At 42.3% G+C, this 20,710-nt stretch overlaps 1 protein-coding gene across 5 annotated transcripts in view; it reads left to right on the forward strand.

Moving 5' to 3' along the window:
* scn5lab (sodium channel, voltage gated, type V-like, alpha b) overlaps positions 1 to 20,710 on the forward strand; it is a 207,717-nt gene continuing 187,007 nt past the window's right edge. For 3 of the 5 annotated variants that reach the window (XM_052503846.1, XM_052503849.1, XM_052503850.1), the window contains exon 1: positions 2 to 682. The gene's annotated coding sequence lies outside the window, so the exon portion shown is untranslated. Of the gene's footprint in view, positions 683 to 20,710 lie in introns of all 5 variants that reach the window. The other 2 variants (XM_052503848.1, XM_052503851.1) reach the window with 2 other exon arrangements.

The raw sequence follows: 20,710 nt of genomic DNA on the forward strand, positions 1-20,710 counted from the left end.
CACCTTTGCTCATCCTCATTCCGTCTATACATTGTTTAAACGTCGTAGCAATAGCATATTATTGCATGCTCGACTATCATTTTATTATGCCCTAATGAAATGCACAGCCGGTGATGTGATGTGCTGTCCGAAAAGTACAGACGAATCTGAGTAGGCGTTACCTTGGGAAATCTTAGTTCCTCACTTCGCGGCTCAAGGGCAATCAAAATGGTTCGGACTGGTTTTTCGGAGAGAGGTTACAGAAGATGTTGAAAACGTTCAATCTCTCACCGGCGCGCGTATGAAGTTGTTACAGCCTACTTGGACTAAATCAACAGCTGTGTGGACAACGACTGTTTCTGGACGGAGCACATGAAATAATTTATTTGGAGACAATTTATTTGAAAGTGTTATAAAATATTAATTGGTCAACTCAGAACCGTAAAGAATTTGCCTAATAAGGAGTTGGGTTAACAACTGGCAGAATTGAGTCCGCGCGTTTTTTTTCATCCAACATGGGATGCACCTTGCATTAATACTTGAATTATAATGCTTTTGAAATAAGGTGTTTCGGATGGTCTGGAATTGTCTAAAGAGTGTTTGACAAGGCCTTGCTTCGGGTATCTCTACCAGTGGATGGAAATTTTTAAATGTATTGAAGTAGACTGGGGGAAGCAATGCTGTAAATAAAGGAGTTTCACATGTAAGTAGCCTATTTCATCTACCTTTGTTGTCTAGTGCCGGTTCCTAACCTCAACAAAATATGTAATTAGATGCCTACTGGCCCTACAATTTTTCTTTAATCAAACACAGCCCATTTAAACTGTACAATTCAGCTAAAGTGTATAGGCTATCGTTAACATGCGGCTATTGATTGTAGTTGACTCATAGCCTAGTTTGAACCTTTTGGAGGGGTAAACAGGCTATTTTATTTTTCAAATAGGCTACTTAATATATAATATGGGATTCAATTAATGGTATTATATTTAGGCTTATATATTTGAGGTTTTTCATTATAGCCTAAGACTATAAGTCATATGTCATATGTCCTATATTACGCAGTTAACTTGGCATACGAAGTTGTGAAACAAAACTTGTGCTTTCAACTACAGTTAGAAGATTATAGGGATGGCTACTATTCATAGTTGTTCGTTGAAATAATGGTAATTTGGGAAAGGGTCTTCGAAACTGTGCGAACCTTACCTTAATGCGTTGCATATGTTGTTTGGAAATCACGGTGGCGCGCGCACCGGAGGATTAGTTCCCCCACTCGGTAATCATGTTCAGAACAACTCTTTGGTTGATTACTTGGGTTGAAATGATTAGGGCGCGGGAGTGAAACATTAGGAGCAAGTCTTCCTAGCGGTATCGTGGTTGTTCTCTTCACATTTGCCCAACATATTATTTAAGATTTGTGTTAGTTACGTTTTTGTTACACATTGCCCCTTCTCAGTATTTTCAATGTAGGCCAGCGCTTAACCCATGTGTCCTTTCTATATGTAATCCAAAGAGTGATTCCAAACTATATAGGCTACAGTATTTTTTAATTAGCAAACATCAAATAAGACTGCGCAAGACTACTTTAACCTAGGGACAACAGGTGTCCGCAGACTATGCCTTGCATGCAATAGCCAGGGTACATCTGAGAGTAAGCCTACCGTCGCAGTTCAAAAGCCACGGGCGCTGAGATGTACTAGCGTGCTATTCTCCCGAATAACTGACCTTTCGAGATGTAGTTGGCTAAGCAGACGCGGAAGCTGTCAAGGGCTCAGAGCGCGCGGTGGTTTTGATCAGCGACGCGGACCGCTGAGCTCTTGTCCAAGGTCCTGAAAGTCAAAACAATAAACTGGTGATTCAGTTCAAGTCTAATTTCGGACTACGTTAAAGCCCTTTAAAGTGTATATACGTGTATAGAGGCCTAACAGAACTGGGAGGAATATTGATATTTTTCTACATCACTAGCAAAAATGATTTGCTCCAACAGCAGCAAAATAATATAGAGTTTTATGAAGATAAAAAGAAAGGAAAAACAAGAAGTCATTAATGTTTATAAAAAGGATATATGTATATATACAGTACCAGTCAAAAGTTTGGACACACCTACTAATTCAAGGGTTTTCATGTACTATCATGTACTAACCAAAAAAGTGTTAAACAAATCAAAATCTATTTTAGATTTGAGATTCTTCAAAGTTGCCATCCTTTGCCTCGATGACAGATTTGCACAATCCTGCCATTCTCTCTACCAGTTTCATGAGGTATGCATTTCATGGAATGCATTTCAATTAATATGTGTGCCTTGTTAAAAGTTAATTTGTGGAATTTCTTTCCTTCTTAATGCATTGGAGTCAATCAGTAGTGTTGTGACAAGGTAGGGGAGGTATACAGAAGATAGCCCTATTTGGTTAAAGACCATGTCCATATTATGGCAAGAACAGCTCAAATAAGCAAAGAGAAACAACAGTCCATCATTACTTAAGACATGAAGGTCAGTCAACATGGAACATTTCAATAACTTTTAACTCTCACGAGGACATCCTTAGGAATGGAAGACCCAGAGTTACCTCTGCTGCAGAGGATCAATTCATTAGAGTTAACTGCACCTCAGATGGCAGCCCAAATAAATGCTTCACAGAGTTCAAGTAACAGACACATTTCAACATCAACTGTTCAGATGAAACTGCGTGAATCAGGCCTTCATCAGTCCTTCAAATTGCTGCAAAGAAACCACTACTAAAGGACAGCAATAAGAAGAAGAGACTTGCTTGGGCCAAGAAACACGAGCAATGGACATTAGATCGGTGGAAATCTCTCCTTTGGTCTGATAAATCCAAATGGGAGATTTTTGGTTCCAAACACCATGTCTTTGTGAGATGCAGAGTAGGTGAACGGAAGATCTCCTCATGTGTAATTCCCACCATGAAGCATGGAGAAGGAGGTGTGATGGTGTGGGGGTGCTTTGCTGGTGACACTGTCAAGAATTTATTTAGAATTCAAGGCACACTTAACCAGCATGTCTACCACAGCATTCTGCAACGATACCTCTTCCCATCTCTACTTCTTCCAACTCACCCCCTTTTGACCTCCTCCTTTTCCTCAGCAACCAGTGATCCAGGTCAACAGCATCAATATAGCTTTCGTCCCCCTCCTCGCCCCAACCTGGGCTTGAACCAGGGATCCTCTGCACACATCAACCACAGTCACTCACGAAGCATCGTTACCCATCGCACCACAAAAGCCACGGCCCTTGCAAGGGGAACAACTACTTCTAGGTCTCAGAGCAAGTGACGTCACCGACTGAAACACTATTAGCGCGCACCACCGCTAACTAGCTAGCCATTTCACATCGGCCACACTTAGTCCCACTATAATTTGTTTTTGAAAAGGACAATGAACACAAACACACCTCCAGGCTTTGTTAGGGCTATTTGAGAGTGATGGAGTGCTGCATCAGAAGATGACCTGGCCTCCACAATCACCTGACCTCAACCCAATTGAGATGGTTTGGGATGACTTAGACCATGAGTGAAGGAAAAACAACCAAAAGGTGCTCAGCATATGTGGGAACTCCTTCAAGACTGTTGGAAAAGCATTCCTCATGAAGCTGGTTGAGAGAATATCAAGAGTGTGCAAACCTGTTATCAAGGAAAAGGGTGGCTACTTTGTTAACACTTTTTTGGTTACTACATGATTTCATATGTGTTTCCTCATAGTTTTGATGTCTTCACTATTATTCTACAATGTAGAAAATAGCAAAAATAAAGAAAAACCCTTGAATGAGTCAGTGTTTCCAACCTTTTGACTGGCACTATATAAAAATGTGTGTGTGTATATATATATATATATATATATATATATATATATATATATATATATATAGGGCTACAGTATATATCAACATCCAATATATATATTAGACTTTTTAATATTATTATCCCAATTGTATTTCATCTTTATTTGATGATAATAGTACACAATGGTACCGCCCAGATTATCTAAGACATTTGGAATTAAAAACAGAAAAGTGCAACAAGTTTGGATGTGCTATGTCTAGATGGATGTTATGCTTTTGCTTGTATACCTTCAAACACATACCATGTTACCCCTAAGATAGGTAGCCAGAAGTGGAGCCTCTGACTGGGCTATGAGGGGGGTTTGTTGGTTATATAACACGCCTGGCTCATGTATGCATGCTATGTGGCTGCACATGAATAACAGCCTTTTAATTTACATAACACTGTCGAAACATCATCAAAGTCGTTATCAAGAGATCCACAACTCACACTGCCTCATTTGACTGTGCCTTCAGAAAGTTTTCACATCCCTTGAATTGTTCTACATTTTATTGTGTTACAGCTTGCATTTAAAATGGATTACATTGACATTTTGTGTCACTGGCCTATTCGCAAAATACCCCATAATGTCAACGTTGAATGATGATTTTAGACATTTTTACAAATTAATAGAAAATGATAGCAGAAATGTCTTGTGTCAATAAGTACTCAACTTTTTTGTTACGGCAAGCCTAAATAAGTTCAGGGGTAAAAATGTGCCCCCAAAACATTTTTGGGCTGTCTTTTGGGCTTGCGTCATTGACGCGAACCCTGGCGTCGTCGCTGTCCTTCCCTCGCTGCCTCCGCCTGCTTCCATGCCTGCTTCTGTCTCCTGCCATAATCTCGTCCCACGTCCAGGATGTCCTCCACTCCTGGCTTTCCTCCTGTGCACGCTGCTTGGTCCGTTGTTGGTGGGATCTTCTTTAACGCTCGTTGAAATGGGTAGACCAAGGCGCAGCGTGATTTGGGTTCATCATCATTTATTTAAATGTGAACCAGCAACAAAACAATAAAGAGAAACAACAAACGAGCGTACAGCCTTGTAGGGCTCAAAAGCAACAATACAAAAACAAGATCCCATAAACAACAGGTGGGAAAACGCTGCCTAAATATGATCCCCAATCAGAGACAACGATAGACAGCTGCCTCTGATTGGGAACCATACCAGGCCAACATAGAAATACAAAAAACTAGACTACACATAGAAATAATATATATATATATATATTATATATATATATATATATAAATAATAAACTAGAACACCCCCCCAGTCACGCCCTGACCTACTCCACCATAGAAAAAAAGGCTTTCTATGGTCAGGACGTGACACTACAAAGATACAGACATCCTTCCTAACTCAGTTGCCGGAGAGGAAGGAAACCACTCAGGGATTTTACCATGAGGTCAATAATTACTTTAAAACAGTTACATAGTTTAATGACTGTGATAGCAGAAAACTGAGGATGGATCAACAACATTGTAGTTACTCTGCAATACTAACCTAATAGACAGAATGAAAAGAAGAAAGACTGTAAAGAATAAAATATTCCAAAACATGCATCCTGTTTGCAAAAATGCACTAAAGTAATACTGCAAAAACGTGGCAAAGCCATTCATTTTTGTCCTAGGTACAGAGTGTTATGTTTGGAGAAAATCCAATACAACACAATTACTGAGTACCACTCTACATATTTTCAAGCATAGTGGTGGCTGCATTATGTTATGGGTGTGCTTGTATTTGTTAAGGACTGGGGAGTTTTTCAGGATAAAAAAGAAAAGGAATGGAGCTAACCACGGGCAAAATCCTAGAGGAAGACCTGGTTCAGTCTGCTTTCCACTATGCACTGGGAGATGAATTCACGTTTCAGAAGGACAATAACCTCAAACACAAAGCCAAATCTACACTGGAATTGCTTACCAAGAAGACAGTGGATGTTTCTGAGTGGCCGAGTTACAGTTTTGACTTAAATCTACTTGGAAATCTATGGCAAGACCTGAAAATGCTGTCCCTCTGTCTACCAATGATCAACAACCAATTTGACACAGCTTGAAGAATTATGAAAAGAATAATGGGCAAATGTTGCACAATCTAGGTGTGGAAAGCTCTTATCGACTTACCCAGAAATGTGCTTCTACAATGTTTCGACTCAGGGGAGTGAATACTTATGTAAATGAGATATTTCTGTATTTCATTTTCAATACATTTGCAAACATTTCTAAAAACATGTTTTCACTTTGTCATTATGGGGTACTGTGTATAGATGGGTGTTAAAAATATCCGTTTAATCCCTTTTGAATTCAGGCTGTAACCTAAAATAATGTGGAATAAGTCAAGGGGTATGAATACTTTCTGAAGGCACTGTATATAGAGAGAAATAGTTATGAATTCATAGTTATGAATCTAATCAAAAGCTTTGCTCTGTTGAAGTGTTATTATCAGCAATAGGCGCATCTGGAATATTCTCTCTAAGCTTGTCTCTTATCGAAATGAGGACAAATGCAGTCTCATACTCTCATTTCATTGCTGTTGAACAAGTTTAACTGAATATCACTTATCATTTTAGCCTATGGTTTGTCTATGGCCTACATAATGGCTATAGCCTGTGGGGAGGATTTATCCAAGTGTAGAGGTTTCATCTGGTTTCATCTGGGTCCCTATTGTTGTTTTTCCAAAGGCATCACTGTGCCATGCTATGAATGATAGGCTAATACTTTATTACTCTGGTGAAGCAAGGGAGTCCAATCAGTCACATATAATGTGAATGCCTACATCACATCTCTTCTTCACAGAATCTCTGAACATTTATATAATATAAGGGTCTTTTACCTAGCTTGATACCTCGAGATATCCCCTACCCTGCTAAATAGTGTTATTACAATTATAAAGCGATCTTGCTATAGCATATAATAAAATAATTACTTTTTTTGTATAAGGCCTACATTTCAAGACTTGTGTCAGTATCAATCCACCCACATGCCAAGCTCCGATGAACTGATTTATTGGTAATATTGTAAGGCTTCTGGATAGGATACATGGACAACAGACCAGGCCTGGTTGTTGGGAAACATTCTATCCCACATTTATGTGTTTGTTGTGGTTTTCAATGGTAGAAACATAATCCTCATGATTTTGACTTGACCAGTGGCTGTTTCGCTAAAGCAAAGCAAGCCATCCCACTGGGCACAGACGTCAGTTCAACGTCAAGTTTTCATTTACATTTGGTTGAGTTGTCAACTAACGTGAATTCAGCGTGAATCAACAAAATGTTTCACCATGTCTTTGTATTTACATTTTTTTACATTTACATTTAAGTCATTTAGCAGACGCTCTTATCCAGAGCGACTTACAAATTGGTGCATTCATCTTATGACATCCAGTGGAACAGCCACTTTACAATAGTGCATCTAAATCTTTTAAGGGGGGGTGAGAAGGATTACTTTATCCTATCCTAGGTATTCCTTAAAGAGGTGGGGTTTCAGGTGTCTCCGGAAGGTGGTGATTGACTCCGCTGTCCTGGCGTCGTGAGGGAGTTTGTTCCACCATTGGGGGCCAGAGCAGCGAACAGTTTTGACTGGGCTGAGCGGGAACTGTACTTCCTCAGTGGTAGGGAGGCGAGCAGGCCAGAGGTGGATGAACGCAGTGCCCTTGTTTGGGTGTAGGGCCTGATCAGAGCCTGGAGGTACTGAGGTGCCGTTCCCCTCACAGCTCCGTAGGCAAGCACCATGGTCTTGTAGCGGATGCGAGCTTCAACTGGAAGCCAGTGGAGAGAGCGGAGGAGCGGGGTGACGTGAGAGAACTTGGGAAGGTTGAACACCAGACGGGCTGCGGCGTTCTGGATGAGTTGTAGGGGTTTAATGGCACAGGCAGGAGCCCAGCCAACAGCGAGTTGCAGTAATCCAGACGGGAGATGACAAGTGCCTGGATTAGGACCTGCGCCCCTTCCTGTGTGAGGCAGGGTCGTACTCTGCGGATGTTGTAGAGCATGAACCTACAGGAACGGGCCACCGCCTTGATGTTAGTTGAGAACGACAGGGTGTTGTCCAGGATCACGCCAAGGTTCTTAGCGCTCTGGGAGGAGGACACAATGGAGTTGTCAACCGTGATGGCGAGATCATGGAACGGGCAGTCCTTCCCGGGAGGAAGAGCAGCTCCGTCTTGCCGAGGTTCAGCTTGAGGTGGTGATCCGTCATCCACACTGATATGTCTGCCAGACATGCAGAGATGCGATTCGCCACCTGGTCATCAGAAGGGGGAAAGGAGAAGATTAATTGTGTGTCGTCTGCATAGCAATGATAGGAGAGACCATGTGAGGTTATGACAGAGCCAAGTGACTTGGTGTATAGCGAGAATAGGAGAGGGCCTAGAACAGAGCCCTTTGTTAAAAGTTAGGTGAAAAAAAAATACAAAATGCCCTTACCTTAATGACTTTTTGAAAATCCAATCAGTTTTCCATGTTGATTCAAAGGTATCACATAGATTTTTGGAATTGAAATGACGTGGAAACAGCATTTCTCTCTCCACAGTTTAACAAAAAAAATGTTGTCTTTATGTTATATTCGTAGCCAACAATGGTTTGAAGTGCGAGGGAATGTGTGAAAAATACAGACATTTTTACTGTGATTTATCAGACAATGCTTGGTTGTCCCTCTGTATTTCATTTTAAAGGCCCAGTGCATTCAAAAACAAGATTTCCTGTGTTTTATATATGTGTCTAGAAAAAGTTTACCCCCCATTTAACTTTTTTTCACATTTTGTTGCGTTACAAAGTGGGATTTAAACAGATTTAATTGTCATTTTTTGTCATTGATCTACACAAAATGTCATAATGTCAAACTGAAAAGAAAATTCTATATATTTTTTAAAAAATGAATACAAATTAAATAACTAAAGTATAGTTGTTGAATTAGTATTCACCCCTTTGTTAGGCAAGGCTAAATAAGTAAAATTAACAAATCATATAAGATATATAGACTCATTCTGTGTGAAATAAAAGGGGTTAACTTGATATTTTGAAAAACTACCCCTTCCTCTGCCCCTCCCTATACATACAACATCTGTAAGGTCCCTCAGTCATATATTGAATTTAAAGCACAGATTCTACAGAACTACATAGACTAAGGAGCGTTTCGAAAGCATAACATGGTCATGTATAATTATATTGTATTATTATACTATGGATTATGTGGTAAACCACCCAGACACATCAATGATGCAGTTGTCCTTCTGAACTGAGCTGGCTCGGGAGGCAAAGGTCAAGTCATGCATCCTACGAAACATGACCTGCCAAACCAAGATTCTTAACACTTAACCTGGAAGCCAGCCGCACCAATGTGTTGGAGGAAACACCGTTCACTTGATGACCGAGGTCAGCCTGCATGCGCTCGGCCAGCCACAAGAAGTTGCTTAAGTGCAATGATCCAAGTAAAGCCCCCCGGCCAAACCCTCCCTTAACCCGGACGACGCTAGGCCAATTGTGCGCCGCCCTATGGGACTCCCGATCATGGCCGGTTGTGATACAGCCCGGGATTGAACCCGGGTCTGTAGTGACGCCTCTAGCACTGCCATGAGGTGCCTTAAATGGATGGTGGTGGCTGCATCATGGTTTAGGTATGCTTGACATTGGCAAATACTGGGGAGTTTTTCAGAATGAAAAGAAACAGGTTGGAGCAAAGCACAGGCAATATCTTAGAGGAAGTCCTGCTTCAGTCTGCTTGACACCAGACACTGGGTGTAACGATCTGGGTGTCGTAGGTGTGAAGTCAGGCGCAGGAAACAGAGAGTTCAATATAGTGCTCTTTTAATGCACACCCGGTGAACAACGGCCACCCCACAAAACACTGGGTGCTCAAAACATATGCCCCAAACGCGGGGACGAAAACAGTCCAGTAAAATCCACGAACAGAAACAAACACGTTCGTCTCCAACATACACACATGTTACAATAATTAATCCCGCACAAAGAAACAGGCGGCACGGCTGACTAATAAAGCCCAACTAATTACCACAAACTCATAACAGGTGTAACCAATAAACACATAAGGAGGGGGAGGAAAGAATCAGTGGCAGCTAGTCGGCCGGAGACGACGACCGAGGGCCACCCGAACGGGAAGGGGAGCCACCTTCGGTCGGAGCCATGACACTGGGAGAGGAATTCACCTTTCAACAGGACAATAACCTACAACACAAAGACAGATCTACACTGGAGTTGCTTACCAACAAGACAGTGAATGTTCCTGAGTTGCCAAGTTACAGTTTTGACTGCCTTAACTTGACTGCTGTAACGCTGTTTGAAAATCTATGGTCTAAGAATTGAAAATTGCTATCTAGCTCCATAACCTTGACGTAGCTCGAAGAATTTTGAAAAGATTAATGGTCAAATAATGCACAATACAGGTGTGCAAAGCTCTTATGAGACTTACCCAAGAAGACTCACAGCTGTAATCACTTGCCAAAGATGTTTCTAACATGTTTTGACTCACGGGGGTGAATACGTATCTAATCAAGGTATATTTGTATTTTATTTATCATTAATCTTTTATTTTTTTTAAATGTAAAAATGTTCTTCCACTATGACATTACAGAGTATTTTGTGTAGATCGTTGACAAAAAAAACTGTAATCCCACTTTGATACACAATAAAATGTGAAGAAATTCAAGAGGGAAGTATACTTTCTATAGGCACTGTATTCCAACAGTGCGAGGTTGGAATGATACTGTGAGATTGTGAAAATTATGATAATGCCTTTTTAGTGTAAGAGCTGTTTGAAAAGACTGCCTGAAATTTCTCCCTGTTTTGGAGGGATGGAGTTTTGGCCTGGTGACATCACCACATGGTAAATGAGTTAATAGACCAATAAGAAAGAGAGTTCCGAACCTCTCTGCCAATAACAACTTGTTTTCAGGTTTCCCCTCCCGACTCAGACCTCTCCCAGACAGTCCTTGCTACATTTTTGCTTGAGAAATTGCTCTTGCTAAGAAGCTATTTCTATTTTATACCATTTTGATTGAAACCAATCACAGTAAGGTACTTACTTGTTACCCAGAAATTATTTGATATTGAGAATAAGAAAAACAGCTGCATTCGGCCTTTAACAGAAATAAATCTTTCCTCCAGTTATGCCTATTTATATTCTGGTGAAATGCCTAAATATATATATATATTAGCGCTAAGTCTTAGTATTTCACAGCTGCCTAGATGTACGCCCCAAACTATAGGTCTGACTGCTTTTTGGTACACTGTGAGCCCTTCGTTGGTACACTGTGAGCCCTTCGTTGGTACACTGTGAGCCCTTCATTGGCTCCTATCACCATGTGATGTACTGACTTCAGCTGCTCTGGGTCATACAGGTTACACAAGCTGTCAGCAGATCTTTCTTCACAACCCTCATTGCTAGAATTAGCAGTGCACCATATCAAGAACCACATTTGCATATATAGATTTTCATTACTTTTAAATGGATTTGAGCATTTCCCCCCTCTGTTGCAACTTTTGCCAAGACGCTACACAATGGGGTGGCAGGGTAGCCTAGTGGTTAGAGCATTCAACTAGTAACCGGAAGGTTGCAAGATCGAATCCCCTGAACAAGGCAGTTAACCCACCGTTCCTAAGCCGTCATTGAAGATAAGAATTTGTTCTTAACTGACTTGCCTAGCTAAATAAAGGTTTTAAAAAATTACATCTATATTTTTTACTGGGTTGGGGTGTGGTGTATTGTGGTGTGACCCACACTAATTGTGGTGGGGCCATTGCGTTGTTGACCTGTCACTAATCGCCTGGGACATGATTGTAAACAACACCTTGTCTTATTTGTCAAGCCCCTTTATCTTTGTTGCTCTTCCGTAATGACCCCATCCCTTTTGGGTGGCCAATAAAGGATCTCTTGTAGAGACCCATTTAAAGCCCAAATGGAGTGTCAGTGTTTTGACATGTGCCTTCTGGAGGAGCCTCAGGTGCTTGACACGATGAATGGTTTAAAGGATGACCTTGATGCCCATCTCGTTTGCCTGTGGTGACCCCCTTGTCAAGGGATTTGTCGGCAGCTTAAGTTTAGTTATGGGTCCATTTGATCTGAGGTCTCTCAGTGGCTAAGAGCACCCATTAGCCAAGAGCACCCATTTGCAAATGGCCACGCGGTAATCTTGAATTTGAATGGTTTCCCCTGGGAACATGGCCGCCGGTGTCAAGTCCTTTTTTAAGAGACAAGTCTTCGTCAAGGGACAAAGAAATGTGAATCATTTGTGGTATGGCCCCTTTTTACCAGAAAAGAAAACATACGTAGCAGTGTTTCCGATGCTGTATTTAGGGTATAGCACAAACTCACATCTCACTTCGTCCCATGAGACCATATGTGTCTAATACGGTCTCATGAGACGAAGGAAGATATAAGTAGACCTTTTTGCCTGTGTATACAAATGGAGTTGGAATTTGAGCAATGAAAGTTTGTGTTGAACTCAGTCCCATAAGAGCCCAATTAAGCAGTAAGGCATGAGGGGGTGTGGTATATGGCCAGTGTAACACATCTAAGGGGTGTTCTTAGGCACAACGCAATGTGGAGTATACCACAAACCCCCGAGGTGCCTTATTGCTATCATAAACTGGTTACCAACGTAATAGAGCAGTAAACATAAATGTTTTGTCATAACTGTGGTATACGGTCTGATATACCATGGCTGTCAGCCAATCAGCATTCTGTGCTCGAACCACCCCGTTTAAAAGACTAAATAAACACTGGGTGTCAGACAGCAAGAGATGTGCTACCACTGTTCTAACCGGTGTTGAGAATGTAATGTCTTTGGGAGATGGCCAAGTCTCACCAGCAGTAACAGCAATCAAAGTCCCCTGCCTTTTCATTTGAGATTGGCAGACAGACCGGCATTCAGTCAGAAGGTTCTAGCGCGGTATGACCTTACAAGAATGAGTTGGAGATTGGTGGCTTTGATAATGCTCAAAGGCAGTGATAATGTGCTATAAATGAATGATAATGAAATTTCAACATAAGACGCAGCAATGAATGCATTTGTGTCGACAGATGAAGTCCATTGTGTGATTCCCTGTGTGGTTTACCTTACAGAATGCCCACAGAATAAAGATAAGAAAATGTTCATGTACCACTGACACTCAAGTTTGAGCCAAATATCTTGTTGGAGTGAATTAAAAGGCTGTTCTTGAGGTTTCAACGGTTCCCTCTTCAGTAAATAATTTCTCGGTACCCATATTGATGTTTAAACCAAGTTACTACGAGGAGCAGAGGGGACACTTTGCTTTCAGTCTAAACATCACTGGTTTACTGACAGGACTGCTAGTGTTCTATCAGATGTTCTCAGCTCCATTACTAGTTGTGGTTCAGTTGTGCTAGTTTTGCAGTTTCCCTTGGAATAGATCCTATTAAACAGGTAATTTATTTTAGAATTTAGTTTAGTATCTTTTTTAGTTCATCTTACAAAATTATGTTTATTTTGAGAATCATTTATTTTGAGACTTTTTCAGAAACTGAAGGATAATTGAGGGTTATGAAGAGCAAAGGAGGAATGTTTTGTCAGCGTAAGCCGTCAATCATACAGCACGTACTTTGAACAGAGTCAAATGAAGCAGGAACATAGGGGGGATCCTAAAATATCTCCTGGGCCGCCCGTCCCTGTGACGCTCTGTAGATTGTGGCATCACCTCCATTGTACAGGAGTAGTGACAACACAACTATTATTGGAGGCATGTTTGGATGTATTATGAATTACACACACATTGATTCTGGCAGGAACCCTGTCCTATTTGGGCCGTAGACTCTGGGGCAATATGGGTATCACACTTGTTGTAGCTTTCTGTGCTTGCGCTCCAACCTTCTTTTGTCAAGCTCTTTACCATATCTGACAGTGACTGGAGGTGGACAGGCGTCAATACTAGAAATCCTACATTCTGTAGAAAAGTGCAACAGCAATGTATGATTATCCTGTGTGTATGTGAGATTGAGTGGGTATGTGTGTGTTTGTGTGTGTGTGTGTGTGTGTGTGTGTGTGTGTGTGTGTGTGTGTGTGTGTGTGTGTGTGTGTGTGTGTGTGTGTGTGTGTGTGTGTGTGTGTGTGTGTGTGTGTGTGTGTGTGTGTGTGTGTGTGTGTGCGTGCGTGCGTGCGCGCGTGCGTGCGAGTGAGCGAGTGAGGGTGTGTGTGTGTGTGCGCGTTCATGCGTGTTCAGTGTAGCAAGAAAGTGTATGTTTGACCAGGAAGTATTTTTAACACATTGCAAATCTATTCATACTACAGATGCAAATTAAACAAATGACAAATATCAAGTCATGCAGAAGACCAAATGAGTAGATTGAACAACCCCAGAAAAACTGAAAAACAGCGTGAGACCGAGCCTCATGACAGTACACAAAGCCTTAGCCCTGCATGAGCTTTACCAAGCCACTGAGTTCTATTAAAGAGGCGACGCTGCTCTTTTAGCAGGAAACAAATGTGACAAGGTGCAGGGAGAACAGGATCTCAAACAAGATGAATCTAAGTGGGTCGCGAGAGCGTGAGGCAATTCTGCATCCACAAAACAGACGGAAAGAGAGTGAATCAATGTAAAGGCTATTAGGATGATGAAGATCATGTCATTTTAGGACCAGATCGGGGCCAAAACAGAGTCTGTTGAATAGGCAAGGCTTTCTGCGCTGTTGCTTTGTCTCAGATATGCACATATTATGTCAAATTTAATGTTGGGGTTTGAATTTCCTGTATTTTTCAGCTATTACCAACTCTAAATATGTATTCGATCTGTATGAGTGGTGTTTGACTATGTGTAATGATGTTGTGCAAAGGAAATGAACAGAACTAACTAGCAGTGAGATTTGTTTGATTCAACATTGGCTTTGTAGGCCTGGTTCTAGCCTCTGGGGAATCCAAATAAACATTATTACCAAGATGCACAATTGAATCATTTCTAATGAAGTGGATTATGAATTGCCTCAAAAGTGAAGTGTGTAATCTATTCTCACATTACATAAAGAGAATAAGGATAAGGAATAAGGACATCAAAGAGGGAAACATCGGAGCATGCTGTGCCGCTTCACTTACAGATCATATTGCTCTGCCACATGGGAGGCAGTGAAAGGTATATGCTTTCCAGTTAGCTATCGCCCGTGTCTCCATGTCAACTCAGAATATGATGGAATGTGTTCCCTCCTGTTACCTTCTCTATGGTAGATAAGCATTGATAAATAGATGACTAACTGTGCTATAAAAATACACCCTTTGAGTGCTTGAACGTGTGTGTGTGTGTGTGTGTGTGTGTGTGTGTGTGTGTGTGTGTGTGTGTGTGTGTGTGTGTGTGTGTGTGTGTGTGTGTGTGTGTGTGTGTGTGTGTGTGTGTGTGTGTGTGTGTCGGCAGGTGACTGGAAATTTCCCTCACAGCAGTCGTGTGTGTGTAGTCATGGCTTTGGTCTTATTTGGTAACGAGTTAACGAGAAGGCATATCAACCCACGGCAACAAAGATGGTAATAGAATGTAACTCTGACCTTGGCTATGCTAACCTACATTAGCAGTACCCACTTCCTCTTCTCACATCCCTACCTGTAGTACAGTCCATTTTGTCATCCCTTATAAAACACTGATGTGACAGATGGGGGTTCGAACCTGGGTGTCCTACGTCTATATATATAACGCAAGTGTATATGTCTCCGGGAATGGTTACTCATCAGGCGAGTGTTTCTAAAGTCAGGACTGACAGGAGACATGGCTGTGTACAGTATGCTAATTTGCTTGTTTAGATTAACTGTGATAGATGTGTTATTATGGTTGACACTTCTGTTTTCTCTCTCTCCATCTGTCTACTGTAGAGTCTGAACTTTGATCTCAATGATCTCAATTTGATCTCAATGTGAAAGTGCTGTGATGGCGAGTGGAGGCCACAGGAGGTTGGTGGCGTTTTAATTGGGGAGAACAGGCTCGTGGTAATGAATGGAGCAGAATTCTTGGAATGGTAACACATGGATCAAACACATGGTTTCCATTTGCGTCGTTCCGGCCATTATTATGAGCCGTCCTCCCTTCGGCAGCCTCCTGTGGCGGAAACTCATCCTGAACTACAGCAGACAGGTTGACAGGGTTTCTTCCCATTACACTATCACTCTGCCGCCTAGTCGACGTTCAAGGCTGCACAAGTAATTGGCAAAGACAGGGAACGTTGAGCGATGATTCATATATCTCGCACGGTGTCCATATCTGTGGAATTAGATCTAAATGACTGTGGAGTGTGGATCCCACACAATAGCAAATAACAACCCGTCCTTTATGACCTATTTTCAAGATAAATTCAAATTAATTTGAACATTGATGCCTAATGACGAAGAACTGGTACTGTACAGTGGAGTCTTAAAGTGGAGCACTGTGAAATTACTGAGCTACAGGTACAGTATGTCTGAGTGTCTCAGAGCCATTTCTCACCATTTCTTTTCAATTAAATTAGTCAAGTATTTTGCAATGTGGGGAAGGCCTCATAACACCACTATGTGACCAGCTGTCTTAAATAGGGCTCAGCAGCTGCTTCGTTGATTTATTTTTTTTTGCAGTTGTTTTAAGTACATTCAAAATTGTTTATCGTACACTTTATTGGCATTTTGGAGGAACAAACCTCAAGCTGTTTTTGGGATGGTTGAGCCCAGGTATTAGAAACTGCATCCTAGGCCTAAGTCTGAAACAGTACAATAGACCAGCAGCATTGTGATTTTCTGACCATATCTGGCATGCCAAGGGACACATATAAACTGCCATCTGTGGACAGGAAGGAGATGATGGATTCCATCAGCGTTTCCTAACTGATTGGTTAGATGAATCACTGTCGCTGCCTGGATGATTTGTTCGAGAGAGAACACTGTATATATTGTTAAAACAATAGGGCTAAAACAATATATATATATATCTATGACATTTGTAATGTCTTTATTTGTTTTGTTTTGTTTTGTGTAATGTTTACTGTTAATTTTTATTGTTTATTTCACTTTTGTATATTATCTACCTCACTTGCTTTGGCAATGTTAACACGTTTCCCATGCCAATAAAGCCCTTTGAATTGAATTGAATTGAATTGAGACAGAGATAGAGACAGAAAGAGAGAGAGAGAGACAGAGACTGAGATCGAGATAGAGACAGCGAGAGAGAGGAGAGATAGGCAGAGACTGAGACAGACAGAGAAAGAGAGAGAGAGAGAGAGAGAGAGAGAGAGAGAGACAGACAGACAGACAGACAGACAGACAGACAGACAGACAGACAGACAGACAGACAGACAGACAGACAGACAGACAGACAGACAGACAGGCAGACAGGCAGACAGACAGACAGACAGACAGACAGAGAGAGAGACTTTTGTATATTATCTACCTCACTTAACACATGTTTCCCATGCCAGTAAAGCCCCTTGAATTGAATTGAATTGAATTGAGAGAGAGAGACTGAGACTGAGACTGAGACTGAGATAAAGACAGAGAAAGAGAGAGAGAGAGGAGAGCTACTCATTTGAGATGGATGGATGTCAGGAAGAGGAGAAAATGGAAGGAATATATTGCAGAAATATATAGCTCTAGGTAGTTCTTAATCTATATGAAAATTGGACCTAGCCAGTCCAATCTCTCTCACTTTTACCAGTGTTAACCGGCCGGCACATTTTCAGAAAGCCCATTGTTTTATCCTTGTTTTTAACCATTGAATAGGCATTTTCCTGTGTGGAATTGAAAAGAGACACCTAGAGGCCTGTGGTTAAGAGTCGGTGAGACAATGTCTGTGTTCCATTGTCCATACTAGCATACCATATACACTTGAAATAAGCAACGTATTGGGCATGCATTCTAAGTGATATGCTAGTTCTGGTATTGGAACTGACTGTTCTGTGTTCCACTGGAAAAGGCCCCCTGTTCTGTTGGAACAGAGCCTATGAAAATGGACAATAAGAGTGTGCACTGTGCATGACCCCTCCAACCTCAATGACACTTGTCACTGTACTCCAACTGACCCCGCAGCAACTGTGTGTGTGTGTTATTTACTGTAGCTAGCACATGCAGTCTCTGTTGTGTTCAGCAGGGCTCTAACAGCACGTCTAATAATATCAAGAGTTTGCCTTGTCCACCACAGAGGTCCTGAGATAACTTGTGGGTGGCTTTGGCCAGGCATGGTGCGAGGTGGCTGAAACAACACCCCCCTGAAGGGCGCAGGTCGGGTGGTGGGCGCAGGGGGGCTGCTGTTGTGTCCTACTTTGAAAGTGACAGCTGAGTGACAGAGCGCTACCAAAGGCGAGATGGATTTTTTTTTTTTTAACCTTTATTTAACTAGGCCAGCCAGTTCTGAACACATTCTTACTTACAATGACGGCCTAGGAACAGTAGGTGAACTGCCTTGTTCAGGGGCAGAACAACAGATTTTTACCTTGTCAGCTCTGGGATTTGATCTAGCAACCTTTCGGTTACTGGCCCAACGCTCTAGGCTACCTGCCGCCCCACGCCCAACGCTGTAACCACTAGGCTTTCTCCCCCTCTCTCTCTCTATAAGGCTGGAGCTAGGGCCAAACCCAGGGCCGGGGCTGACCCAATTCCTTTCAACACATTCAAGGGCTTGTTGAAAAGTTTAGTCTAACTGTAGAATAGTTGAAATGCATGGAATGGCTTGGTGGTTTGGAGAGGCTGGGGAGGTTAGAAAACCCCTGATCTACACGTCTCCCTCACAACCTGCTGCCACCTGTACGGTGTCCATTTTAGGACATCCTCAGCCTCACGCCTCATGCCTCACCCTTCCATGAGTCAATGAGCGACTCTCACCAAAAAGCAATGACATTTACATTAGCTTCCATCATGGAGGAGCAGCCAAACAGATCCAGATGGCAGAACAACAGTCACTGTACAGTGGCGGGGCGTCCGTGGCTCGTGACATCCTTCTCTGGCTCCATGGCAATCCGTCTGGTCTGTGGTCTGACTCCCAGCTGCAACCGGGAGCCTCCATGCTCTAATCAGCATATTCCTCACTAATTGCCTCCCTGTCTGTGGGAGAGGGGAAAAGGGAGGGTGGGAGGTAAGAGAGAGAGAGAGGGGTGAGAGAGAGCAGGCAGGGAATGATTTACATGTGATGGGCTGCTTTGGGTTAAGCAGGTTGGTTGGTCGTAATCACAGAATTACTGTATAGGCATGTAAACGCTCCCTCCCTCCCTCCCTCCCTCCCTCCCTCCCTCCCTCCCTCCCTCCCTCCCTCCCTCCCTCCCTCCCTCCCTCCCTCCCTCCCTCCCTCCCTCCCTCCCTCCCTCCCTCTCTGCATCTCTGCATCTCTGCCTCTCTCTTCATCTTTCTTCCTCTTCATCTTACTTCCTCTCTCTCTCTCTCTCTCTCTCTCTCTCTCTCTCTCTCTCTCTCTCTCTCTCTCTCTCTCTCTCTCTCTCTCTCCCTGTCTCCCTCTCTCTCCCTCTCTCTCCCTGTCTCTCCCTGTCTCTCCCTCTCTCTCCCTCTCTCTCCCTGTCTCTCCCTGTCTCTCCCTCTCTCTCTCTCCCTGTCTCTCTCTCTCTCTCCCTCTCTCCCTCTCTCTCCCTCTCTCTCCCTGTCTCTCCCTGTCTCTCCCTCTCTCTCCCTCTCTCTCCCTCTCTCTCCCTCTCTCTCCCTCTCTCTCCCTCTCTCTCTCTCTCTCTCCCTCTCTCTCCCTCTCTCTCCCTCCCTCTCCCTGTCTCTCCACTTCTACACACTGACTAGGGATTGACTGAGATGCTGCGTTTTTTATTGCCGTGATTCAACCCATTTTTTATTCTAATGTGTTTTCACCTCTTAGCACAGTCACCCTCTCTAAATTTGTGAATAACAGTGAAATTAATCAGAACAAAATTATGCGGCAGCATTGATATCACCATAAAATTGTGTGGAAAAAAATTATATTTAAGAACCTCCAGAGTGGAAGGAGATCAAACCCAACCCAACCATCTGCTCAGGTGGTCTTCATTATTTACTGTCCCTGTTTCCCGCTCTGACAGCAGTAATTTCTTTAGCGGTGAGATGGATGGCTCAAATGTTTAACCAAACGAAGTTGCGGCGAAGCGCAAGCTGCCCCATTGAGCTGTGAATATCCCTGTCAGTCAGTCAGACGGCAGGCGACCTTAATGACTCAGCTAACAAACACACACACACACACACCCACAACACACACACACACACACACACGCACGCACGCACGCACGCACGCACACACACACACACACACACACACACACACACACACACACACACACACACACACACACACACACACACACACACACACACACACACACACACACACACGTTGGCATAAACGAATAAACACACACACTCACCAGCTACAGCACCTATGAATTAATCCTCCCTTCCCATGGTCACTGGCCAACTCCCAGGCCTGCTGTCTCTGTATGACATCTCAATGACAAGATTACTGGAGTATTCCACTGTAACATTTGGTTGTTTCTTTGGTTGTATAAGGCTTTGTTTGTCTGCTTTTAAAGGTGTCGGATAACAACCAGACTTTTCTGTGATGTCATCAAGACATTAGGGAAATAAATTATTTATTTTATAAATCAATGAATATATTAGATTGTTTCATCATCAGATAGATGTCCAGAATATAATACAACATGTATATTACAGTTTTTTCCAACTGCTTACACAAGTTTTCAAAACTGTCTCCTTTTTTTCAAAACTCTACACACAATTCCCAAAACTGCACACACAAAATGCAAAAGTCCTCACATCTCCTTCAAAATGTAACACTGCATTCAAAATGCCATAAACACATGTCAGAATGAAGCATTTGCATCAAATGGCAAACACTGCTTTCATAATTGTACATTTTTAGATATACCATGTAAACACTGTTGTTCTAAATCTAAAGCTCTTTGGTCTTTCATAGGCTTATATCTACATT

The sequence above is a fragment of the Oncorhynchus keta genome, chromosome 4 (assembly GCF_023373465.1).
Source record: "Oncorhynchus keta strain PuntledgeMale-10-30-2019 chromosome 4, Oket_V2, whole genome shotgun sequence".
NCBI lineage: Eukaryota > Metazoa > Chordata > Actinopteri > Salmoniformes > Salmonidae > Oncorhynchus > Oncorhynchus keta.